Source organism: Felis catus, chromosome B1, assembly GCF_018350175.1.
Source record: "Felis catus isolate Fca126 chromosome B1, F.catus_Fca126_mat1.0, whole genome shotgun sequence".
Classification (NCBI taxonomy): Eukaryota; Metazoa; Chordata; class Mammalia; order Carnivora; family Felidae; genus Felis; species Felis catus.
In genome coordinates, this window is record NC_058371.1 from 137,862,717 (window position 1) to 137,882,296 (window position 19,580).

General features: G+C 37.0%; 1 protein-coding gene across 1 annotated transcript in view; it reads right to left on the bottom strand.

Moving 5' to 3' along the window:
* Positions 1-6,357, bottom strand: part of LOC102901761 (vesicle-associated membrane protein 8-like) — a 48,791-nt gene extending 42,434 nt beyond the window's left edge. Inside the window, exon 1 of the mRNA XM_045056169.1 lies at positions 6,049-6,357. The gene's annotated coding sequence lies outside the window, so the exon portion shown is untranslated. The remainder of the gene's footprint in view (positions 1-6,048) is intronic.
* Positions 6,358-19,580: the final 13,223 nt, after the last annotated feature.

Sequence of the window (19,580 nt, forward strand, 5' to 3'; positions counted from 1 at the left end):
ATTAGCTCACTCCCATTTATCTTGGTGCTGGTGTTTAAGGAAGAGTAGGTTTAATTAAAGGAGGATAGAAAGGTGTTGGAAATTAGTGGATATTCTGAATGGGCCTTATGGGGCAATTTCACAGGCTTTTTGTTATGTCTTTATTACTTCACAACTCCTAACTCTGCATGTCCATGATGCTGGTGTCTGGCTGTTAGTGCTTTTGTACTTAGCCATGGTTTGGATTATTTTTGGCTTAAAAAAGGTTATGAGAGAATGTCAGCAAAAATGGCAGAAAAAAGGACCTTCAAAAATTTTCCTCTTCATAAGGGCAATGGAAAAAAGACAAACTCTTTGGAATTCATTTTATAACATATATATTTGTTGAATCACTGTGTTATATAGCTGAAACTAATATATGTCACCTATACTTAAAAAAAACTTCAGAATCGGGGCACCTGGGTGGCTCATTTGGTTGGGCGACCGACTTCGGCTCAGGTCATGATCTCACAGTTCATGAGCTGGAGCCCAGCGTCGGGCTCTGCTGACAGCTCAGAGCCTGGAGCCTACTTCAGATTCTGTGTCTCCCCTCTCTCTACCCCTCCCCTGCTCACACTCTGTGTCTCTCTGTCTCTCAATAATAAATAAACATTAAAAAAACAAAAAACAAAAAAACCCCTCAGAATTAAAATTTCAGAACTCTAGAAATTAACCAAAGGCTTATTTGGTTAACCCAAGGATCCAACCCAAGAATCATTTACTCAAGAAAAGTGTCTGAATCTTAGTAAGAATGGTGGGCTCTGTGGCATTACAACTTACCCTAACCCTACCACCCACTTTCCAGTTATGTAGTAGCCTTAAAAAATAACACCCCACATTCCTGGGGCAGCTTGGCAGCCACCAGAGAGGACAGAATGAATTTGGAACTCTTTCAAAGTCCCATTCTCATAAAATTGTCATTATCTGATCTGTCTAGTGCTCCTCTGGAAGAGTTCACTTACAAGGCTGACTCAAAACTCAGTGCTAAAAACTACCCCCCCCCCCCCCCCGCCCCCAGCAGGGAACATTGCCAGAAAACAATTACAGGCAAGGGTTTTAACTTGTAGATGCTTATATGATGGATAACAGTTGAGCAAACAATAGACTAACCAAAAGCTTAAAAGGAATAGCTGGTGAATGCACTGTCCATAAGGGCTTTGAAAAACTTGGACATATACCTGGTAATCTAGAAGGCCGTGTTACATGGAAGAGCTCTGAGCATGCTGGGGAAAGATGTGAGAAGGCCCTAAGCTGTCCTGTCTGATTGACCCTAAAATTTTATGCAAGTGGGAAGTGAAGGCTGAGTTTGAAAGACATGCTCCAACACTACACCGAACTACTCACGGCAAAGCCTGGGAGATTTATTAGTTCCAGGTGTTTAAGGATATTTGTGGCCAATCATTAGTTGACCAATTAGCTGACTAAGTAGGGACGCTAACATAACAAAGAATGTAGACTTTACAAAATTAGCTCAGAAAAGTCACTAAACAAACAACTAAGTATAGCAAGTGGCAACAATAAACTCTGAAGGTAGGGGTGGTGGATCTGACTGTCAGAGTTGTCACATTGTATTATTTTAAATGTCTGGTTTTTTTTTAAATTTTAAATGTTTATTTATTTATGAGAGAGCGCGCGCGCATGCAAGTGGGGGATGGGTAGAGAAAGGGGGACAGAAGATCTGAAGCAGGCTCCACAGTGACATCAGCAAGCCCGATTCAGGGCTTGAACTCATGAACTGCAAGATCATGACCTGAGCCAAAGTCAGACAGTCAACCGATTGAGCCACCCAGGCACCCCTTAAATGTCTAGTTCTTATCAAAAAATCATGAGACATACACATAAACAAGAAAATATGCTCCATAAGAGGAAAAAAGTAATCGATAGAAGTCATTCCTAAGGAATCCCAGATGTTGGACTTACAAGACACAGATTTTTAAATCAGCTGTTTTAGATATTCCAAAGAACTAAAGCAAATCCTGTCTAAAGAATTAATGTATAATAGTGACATTTCAACAAATAGATAATATCAATACAGAGATAGGATTTATGCAAAGGAAACAGATATAAACTCTGGAGTTTAAAGTATAAAAACTGAAATGAAAAAAAAATCACTACAGGAGCTCAACAATAGTTGAACAGGCAGAAAAAAGAAATAGGGAATTTGAAGATGGATATATTGATATTATTCATTCTGGGAAACAGAATGAAAGAAGAATGATCAAAAGTGAATAAAGCCTTACAAACCAGTGGGACACCAACAAATGTTACCAACATAAGCATAACGGAAATACCAGAGGAGAGGAGAGCAAGAAAAGGGCAGAAAAAATACGTGAAGAAATAATAGTTGAAAACTTCACAATTTTGATAAAAAATATTCATCTAAACACCCAGGAAGTTCAGAAAACTCCACATAGGGTAAACTCAAAGGGATTCACTCCTAAACATGGTGTAATCAAACTGTTGAAATCTGAAGGCAAAGATAGAATCTTGAAAATGGGGGTACCTGAGTGGCTCAGTCGGTTAAGAGTCTGACTTTGGCTCAAGTCATGATCTCATGGTTTGTGAGTCCAATCCCTGCATTGGGCTTCATGCTGGCAGTGCTGAGCCTGCTTGGGATTCTCACTCTCACCTCTCTCAATCTGCCCCTCTCCTGCTTGTGCTTTCTCTCTCTCTCTCAAAATAAATAAATAAACTTAAAAAAAGAATCTTGAAAATAGCAAGAGAGAAGGATTCATTACATATAGGAATCTCAATAACATTAACAGTTGATTTCTCATCAAAAGTCATAGAAGCCAAAAGACAGTTGAATGACATATTCAAAGTGCTGAAAGAAAGAGAGAAGGGAAAAAAAAAGAAAGAAAAACACCACCGTTAGCCACAAATTCTATGTCTGGAAAGAAGAAATAAAAACACTGCCAGATAAACAGGAACTGAGAGAATTCATCATTAGCAGATCTGCCCTGTTAGAAAAATTAAATGAAAGAACACTATATAGTAACTCAAATTCACATGAAGAAATAACACCAGTAAACACATAGTTAAATGATAGTATAAATGTAGCTTTTGTTTGTTACTCCTCCCCCCATATCTGATTTAACTGCATAAAGTTATAACTATAAATGTATGTTGATGAGCACACAATGTACACAGATCTAGTTTTTGATAATAGAAGAGTGGAGGATAATGGAGCCATTTAGAGCAATTTTTAAAATACACTATTGAGGGGCGCCTGGGTGGCTCAGTCGGTTAAGCGTCCGACTTCAGCTCAGGTCACGAGCTCGCAGTCCGTGAGTTCGAGCCCCGCGTCAGGCTCTGGGCTGATGGCTCAGAGCCTGGAGCCTGCTTCTGATTCTGTGTCTCCTTCTCTCTCTGCCCCTCCCCCGTTTATGCTCTGTCTCTCTCTGTCTTAAAAATAAATAAAATATTAAAAAAAATACACTATTGCAATTAAGTTGGTACTAATCAGAACCAGATTGTTATAAATTAAGATGTTACTGGTAATCACCAGGGCAACTAGTAAGAAACTAACCCAAAAATATATAATAAAAGAATTGACAAGGGAGTTAAAATAGTACACCAGAAATGTCTATTTTAATACAAAAGAAAGCAATATCAGAGAAATCAAGGAGCTAAAAAAATCAGAGAGTAGAAAACAAATAGCAAAATGGGAGATGTAAATCTTATCAGTAATTAAATATAAATGTATTATACTCTCCAAATTAAAGGCAGAGACTGGTAGGATGAATTAAAAAACATGATCCAACTGTATGCTGTCTGTAAGAGACTCACTTTAAATTAAAAGACACAAATAGTTTGAAAGTAAAAGGATGGAAAAAGATATACTATGTAAAAGCAATCAAAGAGGTGGTGTAGGTATACTAATATGAGGCAAATAGACTCTAAGACAAAAATGTTACTAGAGACAAAGAGGATGTTTTATAATGATTAAAGGGGCAATACATCAGGAAGACATAAGCATATAACAACAGAGTGTCCCATTGTATGAATTAAAAACTCCCAGAATTGAAGGAGAAAATAGGAAATTGAAAAATAATAGTTGGGACTTCAATGCCTCACTTTCACTAATAGGTCGAATAAGGAGGCAGATAACAAGGAAATAGAAAAATTGTGTAACATGATACACCAACTAGACTAATAGACAACTCTAGGACACCCCATCCCCAAACAGAATGCGTATTCTTCTCAAGTGCACATGGAACATTCTACAGGATAGACCATACATTGGGCCATAAAAAAGCCTCCATAAGTTTAAAAGGATTGAAATCATTACAAAATATGTTCTATAACCATAAATCAATGTAATTAGAAATCAATAACAGAAGGAACTTTGGGAAAATATATATGAAATATATGAAAATTAAATAACACATTCCTAAAATAACCAGTGGGTTAAGGTAGGAAATCACAAGAGTAATACATCCATACTTTCAGATGAATGAAAGTGAAAATACAACATGTCAAAATATAGGATATAGCTAAAAAAGATACTTAGAGGGGAATTATTTATGGGAGTAAAGATCCTAAGTACAAATTCTATAAATAGATAAATACAGAAGACTATCCAAGTCATGTTCTCATGTGATAGCAGAGAAGCAGGAATAAATAAACTCAGTCAAGCAAGCTTTTTCCAAGCTTCTGCTTGTGTTACATCTGCTGATATCCTGTTGGCCAGAATAAATGACATGACAAGAGTCCAGGGGAGGGGCACGATACACTCCTCACAGTGGGAGGGCCTTGGTGCTCCCACTATTGTATTTCCCTATTAGGTTGCTCGTTTCTGTTTCCCGGTTTTTGAAGTAGGCATAGGATTGCAAGAACCCAAGATAAAAGCAGTGGAAACCATGTTGCTTTCATTGTTCAAGATCTGTGGTTGTGAATTAATATTTAGCATGATTTTATATGTTAGAAAACTGCTTTAACTGTGTATGCTAATCATTGGTGTCCATGGGGAAAATATTTACTTGTTGTGTTACATTCCTAATTAGCAGGGTCAGTTCTGTTCAGATGTCATTGTTTAAAAGGTACTAGAAAAGGATTCTTTGATACGGTTTATCTTTTGAGGGTGTCTGTCTTGAATTAGGGAGTCCTGCTGGAGTTCTCTTAATTAGCTCAGAATTAATAATCTTTCACTAACCTGTGAAATTGAAGGATGGAATTGGAAAAAGCCTGAATATTGTATCACATAATTTTTGTATTGTCCACTTGGTGGTGGAGTTGTTTTTAGAAAGCAGTGTAAAGTAATAAGCTAAGCAAAAAAGTAGTAGAATCTCATGAATTCCTTGCCATGAGAAAAACGCGGCACACATTTCCAGTAGATATTCTTCTAGGCAGCATTGTTACTTTTATTAAAGTAAAAGAGCTAATGTAATCTCTTAAAGTATAAGAGATAATATCCCCCCCCCCCCCCCAAAGAGGTGTGATAATTCATTTCCCAGCACATCAGATGAAGCTACTTGCTTACTGGTTAGAGTTCAATACTCAAAAATAGAGATTTTAGAAATTGTCTTAATTTGGGTAATCCTGAACACCATCTAATCTTTTTTTTCTTTTTGTTTAATTTAGAAGAATCCTTGTGTAAAGTAATTCTCCTTATGCAATTTTGTCTAAGTCCTCCTACTCAAAGTGTGGCGACACTGGTATCACTTGCACTTGGGAACTTATGAAAAATGTAGAATCTTGGCCCTCACCCTAGATCTACTGAATCAGACTGCAATTTAACAAGATCTCCAGGTTTTTTGCATGTTCTGTAAGATGCACTGTTCTCCACAGGTAACATGCAAGCAGTGGATGACGAGGTAGAAAAGGAAGAGAAGTAGGACAGGTATCAGGACTGGCATCATTTAACAGATATTCACAGACTTATTTTCAACCTTTAATTGCTTATTTGAAGGCATCCTGAAATGCTCATGCTCTAGCACTGGAGAATGATTGTAAACACGAAGCTACCTCAAGTTCTTTTAGATTCCAAAAGAAAGAAAGCAGAGTTATGTCAGTTATTTTCATACTCACCAATCAGTCGTTAAAATATGGGAGATTCTGGAGACTGGTGTTCTAATTTGGCCCAGCCAAAAACTGATGGTGTCACATACGGCAAGACCTTAATCTCTTAATTTTTAGCTTCTTTATCTAAAAGTGAGGTGGTTCAGCAGGTTTATCCTTTTCAATTTTTCTAAAAATCCTGTGGTTTTAGGTACAGCCAGGGCTGATATTCCGCTGGTAAACCCAGGTATACCCATACCTATCTTTATATTGGCATCTGCTTGGAGTGCCTGGTGCTGGTGTCCCACTGGTTGTTACGTAGTTTGCTCCTAACTAATGATTGAAGGGGAACTAAGTACCAAGGACTGTTAGGAACTAAGTATTATCACTATAGGTTCCAGAATCCTTGCATGTCATGGATTCAGATACATGTAAACATAGGCCTGTGGTATAAGAAAGCTGAGTCAAACAGTATAAGGAGTAGAAAGTACATGGGCTTTGTGTCAGTCTTGGATTCATGTTTCATGTCCTAGTTTTGCTGCATATTGGCTTGTATGGGTTTATTACCTAAATGCACTTGGCATCAGCTTTGTTTTGTAGCTGAAAAATATGATTAATATAATAATATGTACCTCACAGTATAATTATGAGGAATTAATGAGATAATTTATACAGAGAATCTGGCAAATGATAGATATTCAATAAATGTTAGTTTCCTTTTCACTTATGTATCCATACACAGAATAACTCGTACAAAATTTTTTTCTTCTGGAAACCTCTGTAATGTGATATACTGAATGAACAGAGGCACTGGGTGCCTTAATAATGATAACAGAAGATCAGGGCATCTGTGTGGCTCAGTCATTTAAGCATCTGACTTTTGATTTTGCCTCATGTCATAATCCCAGCGTTGTGGGATTGAGCCCTGCATCAGGTTCCACACTGGCAGCACAGAGATTGCTTGGGATTCGCTCTCTGCCCCTCCCCCACTCACTCTCTATCTCTCTTTCTCTCAAAATAAACAAACATTTAAAAAAATAATAAAAGAATGGGAATGCAAGCTGGTGCAGCCTCTCTGGAAAACAGTATGGAGGTTCCTCAAAAAACTAAAAATAGAACTACCCTACGATCCAGCAATTGCACTACTAGGCATTTAATCAAGGGATACAGGTGTGTTGTTTCAAAGGGACACATGCACCCCAATGTTTATAGCAACACTATCAACAATAGCCAAAGTATGGAAAGAGCCCAAATGTCCATTGATGGATGAATGGATAAAGAAGAAGTGGTATAGATATATACAATGGAGTATTACTCGGCAATCAAAAAGAATGAAATCTTGCCATTTGCAACTATGCGGATGGGACTAGAGGGTATTGTACTAAGCGAAATTAGTCAGAGAGAGACAAATATCATAAGACTTCACTCATATGAGGACTTTAAGAGACAAAACAGATGAACATAAGGGAAGGGAAACAAAATAATATAAAAACAGGGAGGGGGATAAAACAGAAGAGACTAATAAATATGGAGAACAAACTGAGGGTTACTGGAGGAGGGTATGGGAGGGGGGATGGGCTAAATGGGTAAGGGGCACTAAGGACTCTACTCCTGAAATCATTGTTGCACTATATGCTAACTAATTTGGATGTAAATTAAAAAAATAAATAAATAAGCTCTAAAAAATAATAAAAGAATATAGCTAACTTTTAGGGGAATTCCAGTTGGGGAGGAGGAGTTTATAACTCCACCTAGGATTCTTGGTTAAAATCAAAGATGACTTTCTTCTTTAGGCTAGTGGCCTTTAACTTTTTTGTTTGCCTGTCCTCTATAAAAATTTTGAAACAAAAGCAGCCATGTTCTCCACATACAGTAAAAACAATTTTTTAAGGTTTATTTATTTATTTTTTTTTGAGAGAGAGACACAGTGTGAGCTGGGGTGGGGAAGGGGGTGGGGGGAGCAGAGAGAGAGAGTGAGAAACAGAATTTGAAGTAGGCTCCAGGCTCTGAGCTGTCAGCACAGAGCCCAACATGGTCTCAAACTCATGAACCGTGAGATCATGACCTGGGCTGAAGTTGGACAGTTAACTGCCTGAGCAACCAGATGCCCCTCCACATACATTTTTAAATTTATCTCTAAAATTTTTTCATCATAAGTTTAAATAGTTGTAAAGGATACAATTTCTGGTGTACTATAAATACTACATTAAAAAATAAAACTACTGTTTATCTCTCTTAGATTTCAAATGTTTAAAGTTTGTAAGAAGCATGCTGGGAAATTCCAACCTGCAAGGAAGACCATTCTTGTATTTTTACAATTTTTTTTAAAGTTTAGTTTTGAGAGAGAGAGAGGGTACGCAAGCGCAGGGGAGGGGGCAGACAGAGGATCCCAGGCGGGCTCTGCACTGTCAGCACAGAGCTGGACATGGGGTCGAGCCCACAAACCGTGAGATCATGACCTGAGCTGAAATCAAGAGTCAGGGACTTAACTGACTGAGCCACCTAGGGTGCCCCTACAATTCTAATTAGTGAGAAACAGCTTGGTGAGGACTTGCTTTCCCCGGTGTCTCATTCTGTGCCCTGGGTGCTTGTTTTGCTTCATTTCAAGAAGAGAAGGTGAAAAGTTACATATTTTTTCTGACAGTTCAACACTCCATCTTTGAATAAAAGGGAGGTTGGCAAACTTTTTCTTAAAGGGCCAGATAGTAAATATTTCAGACTTTGAGGATCATACAGTCTGTGTCAACAACTACTCAATTCTCCCTTATAATGCAAAAGTGGATGCAGATAATACCTGAAAGGATAGGGCTGTGTTCCAGCGAAGCTACTACCCTATTAACAATCACTCATGGGGTGCACCTGGGTGGCTCAGGTGGGTTAAGGGTTAAATGTTGGACTCTTGATTTCGGCTCAGGTCATGGTCTTATGGTTGGTGAATTTGAGCCCTGCGTTGGGCTCTGCGCTGATGGTGTGGAGCCTGCTTGGGATTCTCTGTCTCCCTCTCCCTTTACCCCTCTCCTATTTGCTATCTCTTTCTCTCTGAAAATAAATAAATAAACTTTAAAAACAACAACAACAAAAGCAGTCACTCCCTCCACCTGCACACCAGCCCTAGGAAACTAGGCTTTTAACCTTCTGTCTCTCGATTTGCCCAGACTGGACTTTGGGAAGCCTACTTAGAACTTGTTCTGGTGATTTTGTATGAACCTGATTCTCCATAGTGAATTTCTTTCTGCCTGAAAGGCCTTGAGGGGCTTCTGTTTCTTTAAAAAAATTTTTTTTGTATTTATTTATTTGTAAAGTAATCTCTATACCCAAAATGGGGCTCAAACTCAAAACCCCGAGATCAAGAGTTCCACTGGCTGAGCAGCCAGGCACCCATGGGGCTTCTGGGCTTCTGTTTCTTGCACTGAACTTCGATTGGTTCAGTCAGAGTTAAGAGACAAACCTAAATGACATATCATTTTCAGCATTTAAAAAAGAGCTTGTTTATTAATATGTGATAAATGGTATGAAATCATTATATTTATATTCAATTGTATACAAGTAAACATATCAATATTTACAGCATGCCAAAAATTATATCCTTTGAAGACATTTATAGTTATGGTGAAAAAAATTAGATATTTCATTTAAAACTGTGCAAGATACATTGTTTTTGAACTTGTTAAAGGTGAGAATCAAGCTAAGGAGTCTGAAGTCTTGTGTTAGGCAGGGTGTCATTATCTCTAGAATGTTCTTTGAAAATAAGGCTTTGACTATACTTTTTGGCTTCAGTCTTTAAACAAAAGTTTACCAGCTTTTCCAAATCATTTTGATTCCTTAAATGACAAGGAAACATGCATTTATTATTTAAAACTTTTTATTTTATTAAAAATTTTTTTAATGTTTATTTATTTTTGAGACAGAGGGAGACAGAGTGTGAGTGGGGAACGGGAATAGAGAGAGGGAGACACAGAATCTGAAACAGGCTCTGGGCTCTGAGCTGTCAGCACAGAGCCCGATGCGGGGCTCAAACCCACAAACCGGGAGATCATGACCTGAGCCAAAGTCGGACACTTAACCGACTGAGCCACCCAGGCGCCCCTAAAACTTTTAAACAATATAGATGTGATGGTCTTACCTTTAACCACACTTTTTAGAGGTTAATTATAATTAACAGATTTTTATCCTTTGGAATCTTTCTCTGACACAGGAGATGTAAAAGAAATTTACTCCGTGCATTAGATGATCTCTTGAGGTGCTTCCTAGCATCTAAGATTTAAATACAAATTTAGTGCTTTTCACTGAGCTCTCTTTGAATTCCTAACACAGTGCCCTACCTCTGATGCTGAATGAATCTTTGTTGACACTGATCTCTAATTTAAATGATTCAAAGCCTTGACAAAGAGGTAGCAAGTAGATTACTTAAGATGTGAGTCTGAAGCGCACATCCCTACATGTAGCAAAGATCCTCTACAGTGCTTTTTTTTCAATAATTGAAGATTTTATTCACTTTTTAAATGAGTTGATATCTATTATACAGAAATAACAAATGTCTTTTTTGTCAAGTACTGTGTTCTATATCCGAACAAAATGAAATGAGTGCTTATGCTATGTCATTAATACTAATAATACCTGACACCTATAATTGCTTTGTATTTTCCTTTTTTTCAAATTGCTTTGTATTTTACAAAGTACTTAGAGGTGTATCTTATTTGACCCTACTGAGGCAGACTTAGTAAGGGTTATACCCATCTTAGGGATAAGTAAATGAAAGCTAAGAGAGGCTCATGAACTTACTCAAGGTCACATAGTTAGTGGCAGAAACTGAAAGAAAACATGTTGACTTTAGTGTTCTTTTCTCAATCTACATACAAAACGTTGCCCAGCAATTGCCTTTATTAAGTGAGAATTTGGGGGGTAATTATGGGATGGCTGGCAAATACTTCTGCAATTTTCACTTACTGTTGCACCACTTCCTCATCTTGGAAGCTAAGTGACAGTTTAGCACTTAATATAATTCAATAAGTTAGCTGTGGCCTGAGGAGGGTGCTCTTATTCAACCCAAGGTTTGAGAATTGATCTTAAATTTAGTTTGTAACTACATATTGCCTAAATAAGTGAGTGCAAGCGTATTTATCTTGCACCAAATAGAGTATTTTAGTTCAGTTTCATATATGAATACACACACACATACACACACACATACATATCATATTCAAAGAACTGAAATCTTGTCTTTTCCCCTTACTCTGAATATACTATAGATTTAAAACAGTAAAGAATCTTCCAAAGTTGAGATTGATTTAACTGTGATTCTGAAAGGAGGGAGTGAGGGGGGAAATGAGATTGGATCAAACCAGCACTGAGAAGATGGTCAGCAGCTGGTCAAATTCCTTTAAGGAGCCCTTCTGACCTTTGTCCAACCCAGTCCTGACAATACAGACATCACATAAATTGGATTTCCTGTGTGGGCATTAAGTTTTTGGATTAGCTTGTCTAAACATTTGGCTAAACCAAAAATTATGAAGTTAACACTGTTTTTCTTGATTTACTGATATTAGAATTAACCTTAGATTCTGCTTTTGTATTCAAGCTGCCCATTTATGGACTAACCTGGGTAATACCTTTTCTTGGATGGGCTAGGTTCCCTTCCCTGTACTTACCACTGTCACATACCCAGATACTCAGGTCTCTCTTGAGCAGGTGCTGTCCCTTCCACTCAAGACTGGGAGGTCCTAGACAGATTAGGAACATCATGTGGTCTGTTGACTCAATGATCACTCTCACTGGCCTCTAGCCAAGACATTAATTTATTGAAACCCATTATACTGTGGTACATTTAATTCCTTAAATAGTGTCAATGGGTGATGGGCATTGAGGAAGACACTTGTTGGGATGAGCACTGGGTGTTGTGTGTAAGCAATGAACCATGAAAATCTACCCCAAAAACCAAGAGCACACTTTACACACTGTATGTTAGCCAATTTGACAATAAATTATATTAAAAAAATAGTGTCAGACAGCAGTGACCCTGCCACTTCCTAGCCTGGAAAGTCTAGGCAAGTTACCCAACCTTTAGGTTTCACTTTCCTCACTTGCATAAGGCTAATAATGGTACCTACCTTAAAGTGTGGTGGTGGGGATTTAAAGATGCTGTAGGAAAACCTCTAGCACATGGCCTGATGGATACTTAGTATTATTAACTATCCTTGGGTATAGGCTCCAAACTTAGGGGGTAGGGTTTTTTGGGTAGGGGAGGAGGTGCAAGACTAGTAATAACAAGTTTAGGAACAATAAGTTGAAATAGGGAACAAGGAAAAATTCCTATAAACTCATAAGCAGGAACTTAATAATAGGAACTTAAGGAGAAAAGATTCAGAAAGGAAATTAGTGGTAATTTTGGGAAATAGCATCCTGGGTATGAGAGGTGGTAAAGGGGGCTCAGGTTAGAATTGGAGATCTAGCAACTCCTTCCTTAAGCCATCTAACAGGAAGGATGTCTCAGTGTTAAATATCTCCAGGGTGATGGCTGGAGTAGCTCAAGTAAAGGAAGATCAGCACTTGCATTATACCCAGGAAGACAGAGGTAGGAAAAATGTGTAAATTGACACCTGAAATGATGACAATTCAACAATGATTCATTGCACATCTATCCCATTTATCCCCTCAGTGTTTGACTCTTTCAGAGTTTATTTTTACATGGTTGAAATAACGTATGTGCTTATGATTTTTTTTTAGTAAAGAAAGATCTCTCTTTTGGAAATTTCAAATATTTTTTGATTTGGCAAACTTTTTATAGCAATGGATTGAATTCTCAACAGAGCATTTGAAGTGATATGTTTAGTATGCAATGATTTTTTACTGCTGAAAAATAGAGGATTCTCCCAATATTCTTATCATCATTTAAATTTGTGTTTTAAACTAATCCTCATCTTCCTTCTCTGTTTTCAACTTCCTAAATGCTGCAGAGAGAGGACGAAGCAGAATCGATGTGAACAAGACTTCCCTGAGAAAGGGGAATCTATTAGAGATATAGGATACCTTAGTGGATTCAAGAAAAGATGCGGAAGAGTAGTGTGTATTTCTGTGTATGTTTGGGAGATGGGATGAGGATGGTTATGTAAAAGGAAGTGTGTGATCAACTTAGAATTAAACTTCAGTTATCTATTTTAAATGACATTCTTGATTCCCGAATCTTTTTTATTTTATTTTTAATTTTTTTAAAATTTACATCCAAATTGGTTAGCATATAGTGCAACAATGATTTCAGGAGTAGATTCTTATTGCCCCTTACCCATTTAGCCCTTCCCCCCTACCACAACCCCTCCTGTAACCCTCAGTGTTCTCCATATTTATGAGTCTCTTCTGTTTTGTCCCCCTCCCTGTTTTTATGTTATTTTTGTTTCCCTTCCCTTATATTCATTTGTTTTGTCTCTGAAAGTTCTCATATGAGTGAAGTCATATGATTTTTGTCTTTGTCTGACTGACTAATTTCACTTAGCATAATACCCTCCAGTTCCATCTATGTAGTTGCAAATGGCAAGATTTCATTCTTTTTGATTGCCGAGTAATACTCCATTGTGTATATATACACCACATCTTCTTTATCCATTCATCCATTGATGGACCTTGGGCTCTTTCCATACTTTGGCTATTGTTGATAGTGCTGCTATAAACATGGGGGTTCATGTGTCCCTTCGAAACAGCACACCTGTATCCCTTGGATAAATGCCTAGTAGTGCAATTGTTGGGTTGTAGGGTAGTTCTATTTTTAATTTTTTGAGGAACCTCCATACTGTTTTCCAGAGTGGCTGCACCAGTTTGCATTCCCACCAACAATGCAAAAGAGATCTTCTTTCTCTGCGTCCTCACCAACATCTGTTGTTGCCTGAGTTGTTAATGTTAGACATTCTGACAGGTGTAAGGTGGTATCTCATTGTGGTTTTGATTTGTATTTCCCTGATGATGAGTGATATTGAACATTTTTTCATGTGTCAGTTGGCCATCTGGATGTCTTCTTTGGAGAAGTGTCTAATCATGTCTTTGGCCCATTTCTTCACTGGATTATTTGTTTTTTGGGTGTTGAGTTTGATAAGTTCTTTGTAGATTTTGGAGACTAACCCTTGTTCTGATATGTCGTTTGCAAATATCTTCTCCCATTCTGTTGGTTGCCTTTTAGTTTTGCTGACTGTTTCCTTCACTGTGCAGAAGCTTTTCATCTTGATGACATCCCAGTAGTTCATTTTTGCTTTTGTTTCCCTTGCCTCTGGAGATATGTTGAGTAAGAAGTTTCTGTGGCCAAGATCAAAGAGGTTTTTGCCTGCTTTCTCCTCGAAGATTTTGATGGCTTCCTGTCTTACATTTAAGTCTTTCATCCTTTTTGAGTTTATTTTTGTGTATGGTGTAAGAAAGTGGTCCAGGTTCATTCTTCTGCATGTCGCTGTCCAGTTTTCCCAGCACCACTTGCTGAAGAGACTTTCTTTATTCCATTGGATATTCTTTCCTGCTTTGTCAAAGATTAGTTGGCCATATGTTTGTGGGTCCATTTCTGGGTTCTGTATTCTGTTGCATTGATCTGAGTGTCTGTTCTTGTGCCAGTACCATACTGTCTTGAAGATTACAGCTTTGAAGTATAGCTTGAAGTCCAGGATTGTGATGCCTCCTGCTTTGGTTTTCTTTTTCAAGATTGCTTTGGCTATTCAGGGTCTTTTCTGGTTCCATACAATTTTTAGGATTATTTGTTCTAGCTCTGTGAAGAATGCTGGTGTTATTTTGATAGGAATTGCATTGAATATGTAGATTGCTTTGGGTAGTATCAACATTTTAACAATATTTGTTCTTCCTATCCAGGAGCATGGAATCTTTTCCCATTTTTTGTGTCTTCTTCAATTTCTTTCATAAGCTTTCTATAGTTTTCAGTGTATAGATTTTTCACCTCTTTGGTTAGATTTATGCCTAGGTATTTTATGGTTTTTGGTGCAACTGCAAATGGGATCGATTCTTTGATTTCTCTTTCTGTCGCTTCATTGTTGGTATATAGGAATGCAACCAATTTCTGTGCATTGATTTTATATCCTGCAACTTTGCTGAATTCATGAATCAATTCTAGCAGTTTTTTGGTGGAATCTTTTGGGTTTCCCATATACAGTATCATGTCATCTGTGAAGAGTGAAAGTTTGACCTCCTCCTGGATGATTTGGATGCCTTTTATTTCCTTGTGTTGTCTGATTGCTGAGGCTAAGACTTCCAATACTATGTTGAATAACAGTGGCGAGAGTGGACATCCCTGTCTTGTTCCTGACCTTAGGGGAAAAGCTCTCGGTTTTTCCCCCTTAAGGATGATATTTAGCGTTGGGCCATTCATATGTGGCTTTTATGATCTCGAGGTATGCTCCTTGTATCCCTACTTTCTTGAAGGTTTTTATCAAGAAAGGATGCTGTATTTTGTCAAATTCTTTCTCTGCATCTATTGAGAGGATCATATGGTTCTTGTCCTTTCTTGTATTGATGTGATGAATCATGTCAGTTGTTTTGTGGATATTGAACCAGCCCGGCATCCCAGGTATAAATCCCACTTGGTTGTGGTAAATAATTTTTTTAACGTATTGTTGGATCCGGTTGGGTAATATCTTGTTGAGGATTTTTGCATCCATGTTCATCAGGGAAATTGGTCTATAGTTCTCCTTTTTAGTGGGGTCTCTGTCTGGTTTTGGAATCAAGGTAATGCTGGCTTCATAGAAAGGGTTTGGAAGTTTTCCTTCCATTTCTATTTTTTGGAACAGCTTCAAGAGAATAGGTGTTAACTCTTCCTTAAATGTTTGGTAGAATTCCCTGGAAAGCCATCTGGCCCAGGACTCTTGTTTTTTGGCAGATTTTTGATTACTAATTCGATTTCCTTACTGGTTATGGGTCTGTTCAAATTTTCTATTTCTTCCTGTTTCAGTTTTGGTAGTGTATACATTTCTAGGAATTTTTCCATTTCTTCCACATTACCCATTTTATTGGCATATAATTGCTCATAATATTCTCTTATATTGTTTTTATTTCTGTTGTGTTGGTTGTGATCTCTCCTCTTTCATTCTTGATTTTATTTATTTGGGTCCATTCCTTTTTCTTCTTCATCAAACTGGCTAGTTTGTTTATCAATTTTGTTAATTCTTTCAAAGAACCAGCTTCTGGTTTCATTGATCTGTTCTACTATTTTTTTGGTTTCGATAGCATTAGTTTCTGCTCTAATCTTTATTATTTCCTGTCTTCTTCTGGTTTTGGGTTTTATTTGCTGTTCTTTTTCCAGCTCCTTAAGGTGTAAAGTTAGGTTGTGTATGTGAGACCTTTCTTCCTTCTTTAGGAAGGCCTGGATTGTTAAATACTTTCCTCCTGTGACTGCCTTTGCTGCATCCCAGAGGTTTTGGGTTGTGGTGTTATCATTTTCATTGACTTCCATATACTTTTTAATTTCCTCTTTAACTGCTTGGTTAGCCCATCCATTCTTTGGTAGGATGTTCTTCAGTCTCCAAGTATTTGTTACCTTTCCAAATTTTTTCTTAGGTTGATTTTGAGTTTGATAGCATTGTGGTCTGAAAATATGCATGGTATGATCTCGATCTTTTTGTACTTAGGGCTGACTTGTGTCCCAGTGTATGGTCTATTCTGGAGAATATTACATGCGCACTGGAGAAGAATGTATATTCTGCTGCTTTAGGATGAAATGTTCTGAATATATCTGTTAAGTCCATCTGGTCCAGTGTGTCCTTCAAAGCCATTGTTTCCTTGTTGATTTTTTGATTAGATGATCTGTCCATTGCTGTGAGTGGGGTGTTGAAGTCTCCTACTATTATGGTATTACCATCGATGAGTTTCTTTATGTTTGTGATTAATTGATTTATATATTTGGGTGCTGCCACATTTGACGCGTAAATGTTTACAATTGTTAGGTCTTCTTGGTGGATAGACCCCTTGATTATGATATAATGCCCTTCTGCATCTCTTGGTACAGTCTTTATTTTAAAGTCTAGATTGTCCGATATAAGTATGGCTACTCTGGCTTTCTTTTGTCGACCATTAGCATGATAGATGGTTCTCTATCCCCTTACTTTCAACATGAAGGTATCTTTAGGTCTAAAGTGGGTCTCTTGTAAACAGCATATAGATGGATCTTGTTTTCTTATCCATTCTGTTACCCTATGTCTTTTGATTGGAGCATTGAGACCACTGACGTTTAGAGTGAGTACTGAAAGATATGAATTTATTGCCATTATGATGCTTGTAGAGTTGGAGTTTCTGGTGGTGTTCTCTGGTCCTTTCTAATCTTTGTTGCTTTTGGTATTTATTTATTTATTTATTTCTATATATATGTATGTGTGTATATACATATATAGATATATATATAGATATATATATATATCTATAGTGTATAGATATGTGTATATATATATATATAGTGTATAGATATATATGTGTGTGTGTGTGTATATATATATATATATATATACATATACATATATATATTTTAATCTTTTCTCCCCATCAGAGAGTCCCCCTTAAAATTTCTTGCAGGGCTGGTTTAGTGGTCACAAACTCCTTTAATTTTTGTTTGGGAAACTTTTTATCTCTCCTTCTATTTTGAATGACAGCCTTGCTGGATAAAGAATTCTTGGCTGCATATTTTTCTGATTCAGCACACTGAATATATCCTGCCACTCCTTTCTGGCCTGCCAAGTTTCTGTGGATAGGTCTGTTGCAAACCTGATCTGTCTTCCCTTGTAGGTTAGGGACTTTTTTCCCCTTGCTGCTTTCATGATTCTCTCCTTGCCTGAGTATTTTGTGAATTTGACTATGATATGCCTTGTTGATGGTTGGTTTTTGTTGAATCTAATGGGGGTCCTCTGTGCTTCCTAGATTTTGATGTCTGTGTCTTTCCTCAGGTTAGGAAAATTTTCTGCTATGATTTACTCACATAACCCTTCTACCCCTATTTCTCTCTCTTCCTCTTCTGGGACCCTATGATTCTGATGTTGTTCCTTTTTAATAAATCCCTGATTTCTCTAATTCTTAAATTGTGCTCTTCTGCCTTCATCCTCCTCTTTTTTTCTGCTTCATTATTCTCTATAAGTTTGTCCTCTATATCGCTGATTCTCTGTTCTGCCTCATCCATCCTTGCTGCTGCGGCATCCATCTGTGATTGCAGCTCAGTTATAGCATTTTTTATTTCATTCTGACTAATTTTTACTTCTTTTATCTCTGCAGAAAGGGATTCTAATCTATTTTCGACTCCAGCTAGTATTCTTATTATCGTGATTCTAAATTCTGGTTCAGACATCTTGATTGTATCTGTGTTGGTTAAATCCCTGGCTGTCATTTCTTCGTGCTCTTTCTTTTGGGGTGAATTCCTTCGTTTTGTCATTTTGAAGGGAGAAAAGGAATTAATGAGGTAGAAAAATTAAAATTAAAAAAACATTAAAATTAAAAAATTAAAAACACACACACACCCAAAAATAGAATAAATGATGCTAGATCCTAGGTATGTTTTGGTCTGGGTGCTGAATGTCATTTGACAGATTAGAGAAAAAAAGCTGAGGAGGGAGAAAAAAAAGGATATCATTTGAGAATTTGAAAAATGAATACACTGAGGTAGACTAAAATGAAATGATGGGAGTAAGGTAGAATTTGAAAAAATATACACAAAAGTAAAGAATATAGTAGAAAAAATTAAAGAACAATATTTTTAATAAAAATTAGAAATAAAAATTAATTTTCTCTTTTTCTGTATTCAAGAAAAATAAAAGAAATGAAAAAGAGAAAAAAGAAGAAAAGGGGAAAAAAGGAAATCATTTGAAAATTTGAAAAGTGAATACACTGTAGTAGACTAAAATAAAATGATGGAAGTAAAATAGAATTTGAAAAAATTTACATGAAAGCAGAAAATATAGTAATAAAATTAAAGGAAAACATTTTTAATAGAAATTGAAAGTAAATTTGAAGTTTTTCTCTTCTGCCTTCAAGTAAAAGAAAAGAAACAAAAAAGAAAAAAAGAGAAAGAAAACAAAGGAAATAGTTTAAAAATTTGAAGAGGCAAATACACTGAAGTAGGCTAAAATAAAGTAGTGGAAGTAAAATAGAATTTGAAAAAATTTACACAAAAGTAAAAAATATAGCAATAAAATTAAAGGAAAACATTTTTAATAAAAATTGAAAATAAAAATGAATTTTTTCTCTTTTTGTATTCAAGAAAAAGAAAAGAAGTGTAAAAGAGAAAAAGAAAGAAAGAAAATTGAATAGATGGACCTGCTAACAGATTGAAGTAGGACTGAAATTACTTCATTTTCCCCTAGAAGTCAGACTGTGTAGCGCTTTATAGTCCATAAACTAAGCAGGTGATGAGACTTGTGTTCTTGAAGAGTGAAGTTGGCCCAGTTGAGTGGGGCTCAGTATAATGGCTCCACTCTCCACTAGATGGCGCTGCTAGCCTACTGGGGTGGAGCGTCGTGGCACTCGTAGGTGCGTATGCGCATGCATGGGAGTGGTGAAAATGGTGCCACCCAGCTACCCAGTCTCTAGTATTGGAACTCTGATCTCCC